This window comes from Pleurodeles waltl, chromosome 2_1 (assembly GCF_031143425.1).
Source record: "Pleurodeles waltl isolate 20211129_DDA chromosome 2_1, aPleWal1.hap1.20221129, whole genome shotgun sequence".
Taxonomy (NCBI): domain Eukaryota; kingdom Metazoa; phylum Chordata; class Amphibia; order Caudata; family Salamandridae; genus Pleurodeles; species Pleurodeles waltl.
Window position 1 is genome coordinate 264,895,242 of NC_090438.1, and position 15,621 is coordinate 264,910,862.

A 15,621-nucleotide genomic window follows, 5' to 3' on the forward strand; every position below is an offset into this window, starting at 1 on the left:
ATGTCGGTCTTTTCCCTGTTCAGCGGTGCTTGACTGTGCAGTTTCTTAACTGTTCAGCGGTGCTTTGCCCTGTTCAGCGGTCTTCACCATGGCGGTCTTTTCCCTGTTCAGCGGTGCTTTGCCATGTAGGTCTTTTCCCTGTTCAGCGGTGCTTGACTGTGCAGTTTCTGACCTGTTCAGCAGTGCTTTGCCCTGTTCAGCAGTCTTCACCATGGCGGTCTTTTCCCTGTTCAGCAGTGCTTTGCCATGGCGGTCTGTGCCCTGTTCAGCGGTGCTTGACTGTGCAGTTTCTGACCTGTTCAGCGATGCTTTGCCCTGTTCAGCGGTCTTCACCATCGCGGTCTTTTCCCTGTTCAGCAGTGCTTTGTCATGTCGGTCTTTTCCATGTTCAGCAGTGCTTGACTGTGCAGTTTCTGACCTGTTCAGCAGTGCTTCTGTTGGTTGTGTGGTGCTTATGTTTGCCTGAGCTACTTTTGTGTGTTGAGGTGTATGCATGCTTGTCGGATGGTGTGCTTGGGATAGGCTGGGGTACAGGGGACTGGGTCTGGGTGGAGGGAGTTGGAGGGGGGAAGCTAGACACAGGGACAATGGCTGCCATCAGTGCTGAGGCCAGAGATTGCAGGGTTCGTTGAAGGGCAGCCTGACCAGAATGAATGCCCTCCAGCAATGCATTATGTGTTGCAACTCCCTTTCTACACCCTGGATGGCATTCACAATGGTAGACTGCCCAACAGTGAGTGACCTGAGGAGGTCAATGGCTTCCTCACTGAGGGCAGCAGGGGTGACAGGGGCAGGGGCTGAGGTGCCTGAGACAAAGGTGATGCCCACCCTCCTGGGTGAGCGGGCACGGAGCGAAGGCTGAGGGGCTGCTGGGAGGGCAGTGCTGGTAGGGGGGGTGGCGGCTGTACCTGTAGAAGTGAGGGGCACAGATAGTGCCGCCACCACATGGGAGCTCCCATCGGCGGACGAGTCCGTGTCACTGTTTGTTGTTCCGGTGACCGACGTGAAGCTCCCCTCGTCCTCCGTCCCACTGGTGTATTTAGAGTCTGTGGTGTGGCCCTCCATGGTCCGGATGTCCTCGGCGATGGCACGCCAAATGTCCTTCTTCTGGTGGGCGCTGACCTACATGACATGTACAGGGGAAGAAGAGAAGTCATCACAACAGCACCATCGAAGTGGGTGGCTCCATCCCTACCCTTGCCATGTGGCAAATGCATTCACAGTCCTTCATGTTCCCTGACCTCTGTCCCCTTCCTACTGACATCCAGCCCTCTCCACCCAGGCATAGCCCATACAACGTGCTCCCTGTGTACTTACCTGTTGGTCTGGAGGACCGTAGAGTAGCGTGTACTGGGGGAGGACCCCGTCCACGAGCTTCTCCGACTCCTGAGCAGTGAAGGCAGGGGCCCTTTCCCCAGACGCAGCAGCCATTGTCCCTTCCAGACCGAGGTCACAGCAGCACTTGCAGTGTAGGTCCTCTCCTGTCGTAGATGAGGTATCGAGTGACTTAACAGATAGAAAATGGCAGTCACGTCCGCGGCGGTGACGTCCGCGGCGGTGAGTCTCATCACCGCCGGCGCACTTCATCATTGGCTCCTGGGACCCATTAGGTCCAATGTTAACCAATGCAGCATTGCGCTGCGGCCTACGACCTCCTACCGCAACGGTGTACAACGCCAGCGCAGATACCTCACATCCCATTGTCCCAGTTTAGAGGTCAGGCAGCCGCCATTTCAGGGGCCCACATGGCTTCATTTACTACTGCGTCACACATACCTAGGCCTACACTCAACACACAGACAGGAAGAGTTTTGTATTTGGTGTTGTGTTCTGTGTAGCTGTGGGTACATAACTGGGAATTTGTTGACTCTGTGGTCGCTGTTGTCCTTCCTAGGCACAGTCAGCTGGGACATGTGAGGAGATGGCTGAATCCTCCGGTGTACCGACCGCTGGTGGACCTGTTGACAATGGAGGAGTGACATTTAATCATCACCTACAGGTTTGACAGTGCCACTATCCAGGAACTGTGTACCCAGTTGGAGCCAGACCTGATCTCACCAATATGCCATCCCACCGGAATCCCCCCTCAAGTGCAGGTGTTATCAGTGCTCCATTTCCTTGCAAGTGGGTCTTTTCAGACAACAGTGGCCATGGCATCAGGGATGCCCCAGCCCATGTTTTCCAACGTGCTGTCCAGAGTGTTGTCTGCCCTGCTGAACTACGTAAGAAGCTATATCGTTTTCCCTCAGGTGGAGGATTTGGCTACAGTTAAAGGTGACTTCTATACCCTGGGACATATCCCCAACATCATAGGTGCTATTGATGGGACCCATGTAGCTCTGGTCCCCCCCCACAGGAGTGAACAGGTGTACAGGAACCGGAAGAGTTATCATTCCATGAATGTACAGATGGTATGTTTGGCAGACCAGTACATCTCCCAGGTAAATGCTATATTCCCTGGCTCAGTGCATGACGCCTACATCCTGCGGAATAGCAGTATCCCTATGTGATGGGTCAACTCCAGAGGCACCGGGTGTGGCTATTAGGGGACTCTGGTTACCCCAACCTGTCATGGCTATTGACCCCAGTGAGGAATCCCAGGACCAGGGCAGAGGAATGCTACAATGAGGCCCATGGGCGGACTAGGAGGGTGATCGAACGCACCTTCGGCCTCCTGAAGGCCAGGTTCAGGTGCCTCCATATGACAGGTGGTTCCCTATTCTACTCACCAAAGAAGGTGTGCCAGATCATCATCGCCTGCTCGATGCTTCACAATCTTGCTTTGCGACGCCAGATGCCTTTTCTGCAGGAGGATGGTCCAGATGGCGGTGTTGTGGCAGCTGTGGAGGCTGTGGACAGTGATGAGGAGGAAGCTGAGGAAGAAGACATAGACAACAGGGAGTCAGTCATACATCAATATTTCCAGTGACACACAGGTGAGAACATTTTTTTTCACTATTACATTCACTTTCACACTTCTACCTCTATCCTGTCTGTCATTTAGTAGCAGTACTTGGAAACTGAGTTGAACCTTTCCATTACGGTTTCACAGGTGTGGTTACCAACGTGTGTCATCTGCTTGCATCCTTCATGGACTTGTGATGTGTGACATAGGTATGTTGGCATTACAATAGAAAACGCATTTTGACACTGTCATTGATAATACAAATTTACCAAATCACAGACTGACTCCAGATTGTTTTGTGCTTCAAGGGTGTTTATTTAAGTGCTCAAAAATGGAGGGGGTTGTAAAATGGTGATGTGGGATGGTGGAGGAATGTCCATGGCAGAGTCCAGTCTATTCATCTCACAGGTGCTTTGCCCATATGGGAATAGGAAATGGAGCTGGGGCAGTTCCAATCTGGACAGGGTAACAAAGTGGGACAGTGGGAGGACAATCAGGGTGGTCTCATTTCCTGGCGGGGGTCTTACCATCTTGCTCTGTCCTGTTCCTGGATCTCAGGGACCGCTTGCGGGGTGGTTGTCCGTCTGCAGGGGGTGGGGTGCTGGTGTGGTGGTCCTGTGGTGGGGCGTCCTGTCCACTAGCGCCGGCTGAGGTGGTGGGCAGTTCATCATCCATGCTAGTGTCAGGGGCCCCTTGCAGTGCCACGGTGTCCCTCATGTTCTTTTGTATGTCCTTCAGCACCCCTACGATGGTACCCAGGGTGGAGCTGATGGTTCTGAGCTCCTCCCTGAACCCCAAATACTGCTTCTCCTGCACCCGCTGGGTCTCCTGAAACTTGTCCAGGACCGTCGCCATCGTCTCCTGGGAGTGGTGGTATGCTCCCATGATGGAGGAGAGGGCCTCGTGGAGGGTGGGTTCCCTTGGCCTGTCCGCACCCTGTTGCACAGCAGCCCTCCCAGTTCACCTGGGTTCCTGGTCCTCCGTCCCCTGGACCGTGTGCCCACTACCACTGCCCCCAGGTCCCTGTTGTTGTTGGGGTGGTGGGTTATCCTGGGTTCCCTGTAGGGGTGGACACACAGCTGATTGACGTGTCCTGGGTACTGAGGGATGGGCCAGTTGGGTGGGTGCTGTGCTGGTGTTACCAGAGGGTGGAAGGTCAGTGTTGGGCTGTGCCTGTGCGAGGGAAACGACTGTCCCGAGGCCCACGATGGTCCGGGCTGGTCATCTGGATCCAGTTGGCCAGTGCTGCTGTTGTCACTGTGGGCCTCTTCTGTGGGAGGAATGGAGATGTCTGGACCCTCCTGTGTGGTGACGTTCCGTAGTGGTCCTGCAGGGGTTTAAGAGCATGATTATTGCATGTGTGTGTGTCATAGTGTGCAATGGGTGGGTGTGCGTGTACCCTAGTGCAAGCATTCCTGTGTGGGGGTTTGTGTCATGATGGTTAGGGGGTTGTTATGGGTATGTGCAGTGAGCATGCTTTAGTGATGGGTGACCATGCTTAGTTGTGTCATGCAGGGCTTGGTGTTGGGATGGGTGGTTTGTGTTATTAGTACATTAGTGAGGAGTTGGAGTGATAGGGGAGGGGGTGAGGGTGGGGTGTGTGATAGCATGCAGGTAGGGTGGGGGATATAATAGTTAAGATTTGACTTACCAGTGTCCATTCCTCCACCGACTCCTCCGAGGCCCTCTGGATGCATGATGGTCAAGACTTGCTCCTCCCATGTTGTTAGTTGTGGGGGAGGAGGTGGGGGTCCGCCGCCAGTCCGCTGTACCGCAATGTTGTGCCTGGAGACCACAGAATGCACCTTCCCCCGTAGGTCGTTCCACCTCTTCCTGATGTCCTCCCGATTTCTTGGATGCTGTCCCACAGCGTTGAACCTGTCCACGATTCTGCGCCATAGCTCCATCTTCCTGGCTATGGAGGTGTGCTGCACCTGTGAGCCAAATAGCTGTGGCTCTACCCGGAGGATTTCCTCCACCCTGACCCTGAGCTCCTCCTCTGAAAACCTGGGGTGTCTTTGGCGTGACATGGGGTGATGTGGGTGATGTGTGGGGTGGTGTATGTGTTGATGTGTGTGGTGCTGTGTAGTGGTGTGTGGTGTTTTGTGCGTGGACTGTTGTATGGGTGATGGTCTTGTGTGCCTCTGTGTGGTGGGTTTCTCAATTGCTGTGCTCTCTGTCTCTCGGCTTCCTCAAAATTTCTGGACGTAGGGGTTTGTGGATGATGTGGGTGTGTGTTTTACATTGTGTTGGGTGTGTGGGAGTGGTGTTTGTATGTGTATCAGGTGTGTGTATTTGGAATTGTCCAATGTGGCGGTGTTTTGGAGATGTGTGTGTATTTTGAGCGCGGCGGTGTGTACCGCCAATGGAATACCGCGGTTGAAAGACCGCCGCGTGGATTCGTGGGTTGTGATAGCATGGGCGTGTTTCTGTTGGCGTGACGGTGGAGGATTTGTTTTCGCCAGTTTATCACTGACCTTTGGTGTGGCGGACCTGTGTGGGTGTCTGTATTTCAGCGGATTCCGAGATGTGTGTCATAATACCTGTGGCGGAATTCCGCAGCCGCAGCGGTGTATTGGCGGTCTTCTGCACGGCGGTAAGCGGCTTTTACCGCCAATGTTGTAATGACCCCCTATAACTGATCTAGATTTTTGCTGATCTCCAAGCCTTCGGCCTCACCTCGCCCAGTACACAGAGGCTCTAAGGGATAATTCAAGGAGTAAAAAATAGGGGGAGAGACTGAGCTAGGAGGGAAGGGAAGGGGGGGCAGGGAAAGGGGAAGGACTGTTATTTAATTTTTACAAAGAGGGGGGGTTTCTCTTTTTTTTTTTCCTTTTCTCGCCTTTTTTTCTGGGGGAGTCTGTTTGTTATCACCTCAGTTGGTAGGGTGGTTGTACTTGAAGGAAGAGTAAGGAGGGAGGGGGACAAAAAGTTTTTTTTTTTTTTCCGGCTATTCTGCCCCCTCCCCTCCCTGTGAATCCTGCGAGCTCCATTAAGGCACGGATTTTGAGGCTGAGTTTTTTTGGTAAGACCTGCCAGACCCCCCCCTTGATATTCAGCTAATATCACAATCTAATCGCACCTGAGGGGGACAGGGCAGGACCCCCCCCCCTTTTTTTTCTTTTTTTTTCTCTCCTTCTCTTCTTTCATCGCTATACGGCTACTCAGTGTGTTTTTGGGAAGATGCAGCGTTCTCCACACTATGCAGGCCGCTCTGCCGCCAGGGTTCCTAGAGCAACAATTACCGTCAAACAGATACGCCTGCGCCTTCAAACAATCATTTGCACAAGGCTCCAGCTTCCATGCCTCCCCTACCTTCTGCTATAGATTCAACTTCCAACCCTATTTCACCTCGTCCTTAGGAACTAACTTGTCAAGCTCTCCTCTCAGCTTGGACTGCCCATCTGACGAATCAAGGGCTCTCCAACCCGATTCAGATCCTAGCCCGGGGTCATTCAAAGGCTCTCCGTTGCTCACTTGCCCCCGACTGGAACTCTGAGACTTTTTGTGATCAGACGACGGACATGAGACCATCTTCCAGACCCCTCTATCCCTTGTTTGGGAGAGGGAAAAATCATAAGGAAGGTACCCCTGCATCAATTGTCAGCTGCACTCCTGCCCCTCAGGTAGACAGCTCTGCCTCTTTACCAGCGTACGAGTTAATCAGCAGGGGTGGGGCAGGCACAGAAGCTGAATCTTCTGCCCACATTTCTACTTCTGCTGTGTCTTCCAGATTCATTGGTCAAAGTGGGGCTCTTTCTCGGGGGCCGAAAAATATGGCAAAACTTACTTCTGCAGATATTAAGCGAGTTAAAAACGTTGAAAGTTTACCAAGATGACGCAAATCAGAGAACAGAATCACAATTGAACCTGATTTGTAGTAATATCCATCAACTTAACTCACGAATCACGAGTCTCCGATCTCGAGGATATTCTGGTAACTGTAGAACCATCGCTGGCAAAATGGCAAGCTGATCTGCTAGATCTATAGATTCGACTTGATGACGCCGAAAATCTATCACGTAGATCCAACCTGCGATTCACGAGGGTCCCTGGAGGACGTGAAAACGGCCAGACAGTCAAAGATTTGGTAACTGATCTTATTAAAAGTCATGTTTTAGCAGGACAATTGGACAAGCACCCAGATCTTACAATTATGCGGGCCCACCGGGTCCCTGCAGTCTAGCCGCCAAACTCTAAATATCCTCACACAATTCTAGTGAACTTTGGTGACTTCCGTATCAAGGAACAGATTTTCCAGAAAACAATTAAGACTAAAATCTTCCAGATCCCCGAAGACTATGCATTCAAGATTTTCTCGGACATGTCGGTGGTGGCAGCGCATCGGAGAAGAGAATTGAAAGGGATGATTCCAGCATTTCAAAAAGCAGGGGCGCAGGCTTGTCTTGTGCAACAATCCAAACTTAAAGTATTTTTTCAGGGTTGTTCGAATTTTATTCACACAGTCGATGCTGCTAAATCCTTGTTACATGTAATTCAGAACTCTGAGCAGCTGGGACGAGCAAGGGGTGATGAGACAGGGTGGAAAAAATTTAATAAAAGACTACAAGGGTGATATATTGGACTATGAGGACAGTGAGAATGAGGATAATGATATTGTAAGAGAATACGCCACCCCCCCTTTTTTTCCCTTTGTTTTTTTTTTTGTGCCCACAACACATGTTCAGGCTATTTATTTTTGTCTCTCTAGTCTATGGCCTAGGGTGCTATGACAAGGCACCACGCTAGGGAAGAATGGGGACAGGGGGTGGGGGAGGGATGTGGCCCCAGGCTGTCCGGGCGAAGGGCTCCAGGTGTGGGCCACTGAGGGTGAGGGATGGGGGGAATGAAGGGGGGGGTTGGGGGAGAGGGGGGAGAGGTATGGTCACCAGGATCTATTTTTGTCATTTTAGAGGATTGTTTTGTCTAGGGTAGTGCATTTTACTCCAGATTAGGGGGGACCATTTGCAGACTAACTCAAGGTATAAATAAATGACAAAATCTTTTCTTCCATTAAGAATACTTTCCTGGAATGTTAATGGATTAAATAACCATAGGAAAAGGTCCGCTATCGAGGAAAGGGTATCTGATTTCAGTCCCTCAGTTATTTTTCTTCAGGAGACCCATATTCCACTTAATAAAGTTTCGGGTTTTCGCATGTTGCTGCGGCTTCAGCGGCTCATAGAGGTGTGGCAGTCTTTTTAGCCAAAGCCCTTAATGCACAACCATTGGACTTTTTTTCTGACCCCGATGGGCATTGGTGCTGGGTTCAGTTTTTAGTCGCTAAGGAGAGATTAATTTTTGTTAGTTTTTGTGCTCCTCTGTTAGACGATCCACCCCCTTATATAGGCCTGTTTCACTCCCTCGTGCAATTGACAGGAAAAATTATTATTGGAGGGGCTTTCAATTTTCTTCGCGACCCAGTTTTAGATACTACGGTAAAAGGTAAGAGACAGCACAAACCTAAGGTAGCAAAGATCTTCCGAGATTATGTTAAGGTTTTGGTGCTGTGCGATCCCTGGAGAACGAACACTCCTGATGCAAGGGAATATACTTGTATTTCCTCTTGGTTTAAAAGCTCCTCGCGCATAGATTTTTTTCTGATTTCAGAAACATTGTGCTATCAATCTCAGTCGGTCCAGTACTCTGGTCTCTCAGACCATGCCTCTCTGCTGCTGGAAGTTTCTCTCTATTCTACAGCTTTTATAGCCCAGACCAAAAGGTGGATTTTTAATCTCCGGCTCCTTTCGGATGAGGGGTGGGTACAGACTTCACAGGCCGAAATAAGGGATTTTTTTCAACGCAATCAGGGGTCCTCAACTCCAGCGGTAGTCTGGGATGCATTTAAGGCATTTTTTAGGGGCTGGGTAATTGCCAAAGAGGCAGCTGATAAACGGTTTCTGAGATAACAAATTGCTGTATTGGAAGATGCAGTTCAAAAATGTTTAACTGCCTATATATTTGCCCCCTCGGATACTAATAGGCAGGCCTTAGAAGCTGCCAAGAAAGCGCTGGCGGAATTGTTTTTTTAAGAAGGTAGATATAGAATATCGGACCTATAAACAAAAGGTCTCCGAAGAGAGTAATTTTACAGGAAAATTCTTGGCAAGGCAAGCTTGAGATCGTATTGCTGGCAATGTCATACACGCTCTAAGATGCCCGGTCACCGGGGCTAGACGCACTGACCCTGGAGACCTCGATAAAATTATGCTGGAACATTATAGACAAATCTATAGTGATGCCCCAGTTATAGATCCTAGGACTATTGAGAAGTTCCTGATGGACCTCGATATTCCTCGTCTCTCAGATAAAGACTGTGTGGCACTGTCTCACAGATGTCTTTATGAACCTTTCCACGGGGAAAACCTGTGGACCGGACGGCTTTCCGGCTGAGTTCTATAAGACCTTTATAAATGCATTCACTAGGAGTTTTTGGTCTTACTTAACGGCCTGCTGCGGGGTGAACAGATCCCTAAGACCTGGCACTCAGGAAAAGTGGTTAGCTTCTCTAAGAAAAATCAGGACAGGGAGGATCCAAATGCATATCATCCAATTTTGCTGTTAAACTCAGACTATAAAATAATGACAAAATTATTGGCTAACAGGCTCAATAGGGTAGTTAATAAACTGGTGGTTTTGTGGCTGGCCGACAACTGGCTACAAACACACATTATTTAGCTGAGGCTCTCGATTATTTTGCTACTAATAAAGTCCCTGCCATTATTCTTCTGCTGGATGCGGAAAAAGCATTTGACTTGGTTGTCTGGGACACGCTTTTCTCAGTCTTGTCTAGCTATAAGGTACCTTCTCAGGTCATCGCACTAATTCAAAGGTTGTACTCAAACTCTGAGGCCAATATCATTATAAACTCGAAGTGTGTCGGACAACTTCAAATACAACGAGGGACTAGACAGGGATGTCCTTTATCCCCCATTTTATTTGCCCTTTTCATTGAGCCTCTCACCATTAAAATTAGACAGCATAGTTAGATTCAACCTCTGTTAAAATCAATGGGAAAGATCAAACTTTACGCAGACTATATCATTTTTTTTTAGACACAGAACTTTCTTCTTAGGAAGCGGCCTTTAATTTATTTAATGAATTTCAGCAAATTGGTGGCTATAAGATTAATATGAGCAAGACTGATATTATTCTTTGTGGTACTTCTCCTAATTGTCTTCTTCCAGAATTAAAAGGATGTGTAAATACCAATCCAAAGAGATATTTAGGGATTTATTTCTCGGCCAATGTAGAGGATCGCTACGAGTTGAATTTCGCTCCTTTACTCCAGAAAACTCAGGCTCTGCTGACTCGTTGGGGGTCTCTCCCCCTCTCTATATGAGTCCGAATTGCGTTAATTAAAATGTCAATTTTACCACTTTTCAATTTCTTGTTTGCGGCTATTCTGTGTGTTCTAATGCAATTTTTTTTAGAAAACTAGAATCCCTATTTCGTCCATTTATTTGGCAGAACCGAAAGGCCCGAGCCGCTTTAAGTATACTGTATGCCGATACGAAAAAGGGGGGACTGGCCTTGCCAAATTTCAAAGATTATTATTATGCACATTATTATGCCAGCTTTAATTTGGATCATTTCGCGAGCTCCAGGTTTTTTATTGATTTTCGGGTATTAATATATAGGGAGCATAATATTCGGAACCCAGCTCTCTTGGTGAAATCACCTAAAAAAGTTTGTTATAAGATTCTTAAATGGTTTTTCAAGAGAAGATCAGATTTTTTTAGAAAATATTCAATCCCTTCTTTACCTTTTGACATTCCACTTCCACAGATTTTTCTGCATTCCGGGGCTCAGAATGAAGACTTGGTAAAGAGGTGGGAGCTCGTTGGATTCAGTAAGATTGGAGATTTTCATGCTGAGGACAACTGAGAAACTCCATTAAATATCCTGATTACTGTTAAAAATGATTTTTTGTTGGTCGGATCTTATAATATTTTGTTAAATTTTTTGAGGGATTTAGACGTTAATTATATCATTAATAATACCCAGCCATTGGTAACAGAATTGGTTGACCCTCCTGGGATAAGGAATGCAGGGTCATGGAGAAGGCTTCTGGCAGAAAGGGTCAAAGTAGATCTTGGGATAAAAGCTCAGACAAAATGGGCTCGTCAGGAGGGCCTAGAGGTCTCAGGTGACTACTGGGAGACCATTAATTGCCTGAATTTCTCCGTGCTTCAAGGGGCTAACTGGCACCGAATTATATTTTGCAGTAAATGGTTATTGTATCGGACCCCACAGGCCCTATCTCGTATGGGGACTGGCCATTCTGATATGTGTTTTCGCTGCAAGGAAGTAGGAGCGGCAGGTTGGATCCATATGACTGCGACACGCCGATGTAAACAGGGATATTGGGAGGGAGTTTTTGCAACATTAACGACTATAGCGTCGATATTCATATCTCCCAGCATTCGGGTAATGAGCTTGGGCTACGATCCTGAGGCAAGGCTCTCTTCTAGATGGGGGAAGCTCGTATTTATAGCCACTGCGGTTGCTAGGTCGCTTCTGCTGAGAAATTGGCATTCTGAACTGTCTCCTACTAGTCAAGAATGGTATTGTAAGATGGTGCAAGTTAGATTTCAGGAGATGAGATTTGCTAGCAGAATAGGTAGTGTTAAAAAGTTCTCTCTGATCTGGGGGGATTACTTCTTAGATAAATTTGGTTGATTTTATTTTGTTTCGTTTTCTGAAAGTGACAATGTAGCTTGTTTTGTATTGGTGTTTCTGTTTCCTGGTAATAAAATAATAAAATAAAAAAATGAAAAAAAAACAGTTCTGATGTTCTGAAGTAATCAAATTTTAAGATACTGGTATGCTTGGTACCTTTGAGGTACGTTTATGATTCTGTATGTGTTGAATGTAAATGATCTTTGGTCTTCCTCAGGAAAGGTGACCCACAAGTAGAATGTTTCTGTTTGGTAAGCTTCACTAGCTTCTATTATAAATGTGACATCCCCGCCCTCGTCTGTTAAGCCACGCGCTACTAGGTAATGCTTGTTTAGCGTTCTCAGGAATGTCTATGGCATTAGCCATATTGTGTAGTTGGTAAAGAGATGAAACACCAAGTGGGGAAACAAGTCCTTTTAATGGTTTGAGCTCAGACAACCTACAGCCTAATTAGGTGCTCCCTGTTCAGCTGAGGAGGATCTTCCGCAAGACCTCGGATGTCTCCGTATCAGGGTGCTTAGGGTACCTGTTGTATGTGAGACAGTGATAGTCAGGGTATCCGTAAATTAGTGCCTAAACACCATCGTTGGTGGTGCCATGTCGCAGTTTGACTCTCGCTCTAGGCAAGGCTGCTGCTTTAAGAATGACAGTACTTATGTTTGTAGGCGACTATGACTGTCCTACAACAAGTCACAACTGTCGTCCCAACCCTCCCAGCTCACAAGCAGCACCTCACCAAAAGCCCAAACAGTAAAAGGTGATTTGTGGCAGCCTTTACACATGGACTCAAGAGTGTGTCATCTCAGGGAGTGTTTTGGTTAAACGGAGATGACCCCTTTCTCACATTAACAAAATTTCTCAATCAAACACAGGCAATGAAGGAGATGAAGTAAAGTTTTGAGTAGGTTTTATTGACAAAACTGCAATCTACGATTAGCTGCATGAGCTGCAATGATAAGGATAATGAATAATGCAAGAAACAGAATTGGGAACACAAGAGTCATTAATCCAAAGACCCCCACCATCTTGCAATAACATGACATGACATGAGATATGAAACATGTCCTAATACCCTAGCATGATGAACCTAATCTCTAACCTAAAGAGAGCTAGGTGTGTTAAACCTAATCTGCCAATGCCATGTCCAGGAGAAGAGCCCACCAACCCTCATTACCTTGGAATGAGGTCTCTAGCTCAGGCTCTGTAGGGACACGAAGACTAGGTCAGCGTCAAGATGACGTGGAGCATCAATAGCAACGATGGCATCTAGTCGGGATCCCTCTGACTAGCTGTCTATGTGAGGCTCATTTATGCAGATCTGCTCTGACTCCTGACGTAGGTCTCTTCCCAAACAATAATTAACAAGACATGGTTGGGATGGCAATTTATGTAAACAATTCCCTCGAAGGTGTGAAGATGGAAAGTACCTAATGTGAACACCTACAGTCTGTTTATCTTTGTAGTTTGATAGTGGCGTCTTAGCGCGGTGGTACTGAAAATGTGAACTCAAAATATTGGATGACTAGAAATAAGGCAGCCATTTTCAAAGATATAATTAAATAAATGTGCTAAAACAGAGAAAACTAAGTAGGGTAAAAGTCACAGGGTGACATGGGCACGAGTCTACAAGCCAGAGAGCTAGGCTAATTCCGGCTTCCCATTTAAACAAAATAAGATTCACTGCAACGGTGAAGGGATTCACCAATAGACCCATAACTCTCAACAGATGTTATTTAATAGTGAGCAGAGTGTTTAGTTCAGGTCAGAAAGACCTATCTGTGTACTGACATTTCTGGAGTGGATAAGGGATGTATGTAGAAGGTCTCTGCAAAATGACGCCTTTACTATCTCACCTTAACATGCTTCAGATTATATAAAGTTCAGTTTCAGAAGACAGGAGCTCTTTTTCATATAGGTGTATAAAGTCTAAATCCATTACTTTATAATAGTGAACCACTTTACTAACAAAATCATGTCTCAGCTGAGACCTCAGCACATGTTAAATGCAGCATGCAAAACACACCTCTATAATTTCAACAGTGCAAGTCAAACACTGTTCTAACAAAATGGCCTCTGTACTGAAACCTCTCTACATGTTGAATGCTGGTTGTAAAACTGTTTTTTTAAAGCCATCCATCTATAAAACATTTTCTGTAAGAAAACAACATGTTGAAGTTCTTTATGAAACAGAAATCTGTATAATCTCACTGCAGAATTCAATACTTTTGATCAGTTTTAAGATTAAATAAAGCGCAATTTCATAAAACCTTCATTGTGCAAAATACAACATTATAGAGTATGAGCGGCTCAGTTTAATCTCAAGATGAACTCGGTACAAAACACCTTTGTACAGAGTGAAATCTCAGTGTTAAACAGTTCAGTAACCAATTCATTCTTTATCCAAACATATTTTCTCCAAGCTATCTGAATATGTGGCTCAATTCGCTTACTACATACTGTTTAATGCAAAAGTACTCTAGTTTATATTTAACGGGGATTTAGGATACCCCTGTCAAAAAATATATACAGTAAGTTCAGAAGTTTGAATACAAATCATCCATGCTTGAGAAATAGCTAGATCTCAAATTAAAAGTATCTCCAAACTCCAGAGTATCTATCTATCTATCTATCTATCTATCTATCTATCTATCTATCTATCTATCTATCTATCTATCTATCTATCTATCTATCTATCTATCTATATCTAACGCTTGTAAGTAGTTATGGTTAGGACCTAGTTTCCATAGGAAGAATGTTTTTTATTTTGTCAATAACGTTGGTGCAACTTGACAAATCTTCACTATATTTTAAAAACATATACTTTCGTAGGTTCAGCTGATAGGGTCTTTAAACACTACAGCCCAAACCGTTGAACAGAATTACAAATTTGGCAGACCCTGTTCCACAGATTGTGCTTTTTGTGATTTGGTTTCAGCAGTTATGTCAATAATAAAGCTTAAAAGTATAGCTATCTAGCGGCGTGGGCCTTCCATTGATCCAAATGTCCCAGTGCTGATATCAGATTAGCTGGCAATACTTCAACAAGGAATTATCGTCAGTGATTTTGAGACTTGGTTTCAGCTGAGTTGCACAAGAAAAGATGAAAAAAAGGAAAAGGGGCCAAGGTAGGGATGTTAAAGCCTCCTTCAGAGCAGGAACAAAACCAGAGACCAGCCATTCTTAAGTTATAAAGAAAGACAATTTAATATGTGCACGGGAACTGATAGCTTGATTGGCCAAGTCCAAGCAGTCCGAATTGCGGAACTCCAAAATCTTTTATGCATGAAAACCAAAAAAATTGGAAAATACATTATCAATCAGAATAACAGAGATGTAATTTCTTCATCAAGTACATGGTGTGATATTGATCAGGTGATGTATGGTGTTACACACATATTAAGCACATTTCTCAGATGGTTGGGACTTTCCAAGGCATTACCAAACCAGTTTCTTCATAACCTTTCCTTAGACCTATGTGGACATTCAGATGGCTGTCTGTTGCTGGGTGAATGAAGCAATGCATGTTGTGTGAGTTGTCTCTTTGAATCACGCCTTGCATTACAAGCTGTCTGACAGGGTTAATTTAGTAAAGGTCATCCAACCTTTTGCATATGTTATTCAGGCTTGTTCAGCATTGAGTATCACAGGATGAAGTCAGGCCTGGAGAAAAATTAAAATGGATTCATTAGCCAGTTTCCACAGGGACACCCTGAGCCTCTAACCTTGGTGCAAGGGTCCCCATGGGACTCCACCAAGGCTAAAATGTATTTTTATAAAGAAATCTAGGAAACAAACACGGATGGATCCATCGATTTTCCAATATATATATATATATTTTTTAAAAAGGACAGTCTCTTGCCCTTTTCTCTCATTTTGATGCAAAAATATGTGGGGGCCACCCTCACACCCTCGGGACCTCCACGGGTCAAGACACATTTATAATAGTAGGTGGGGTTTTGAGGACTACGACCTCCCCGGGGCTATATTTCTATAATATGCAGGGGGTCCGCGCAGCCCCCATGTGCACTGGGGAC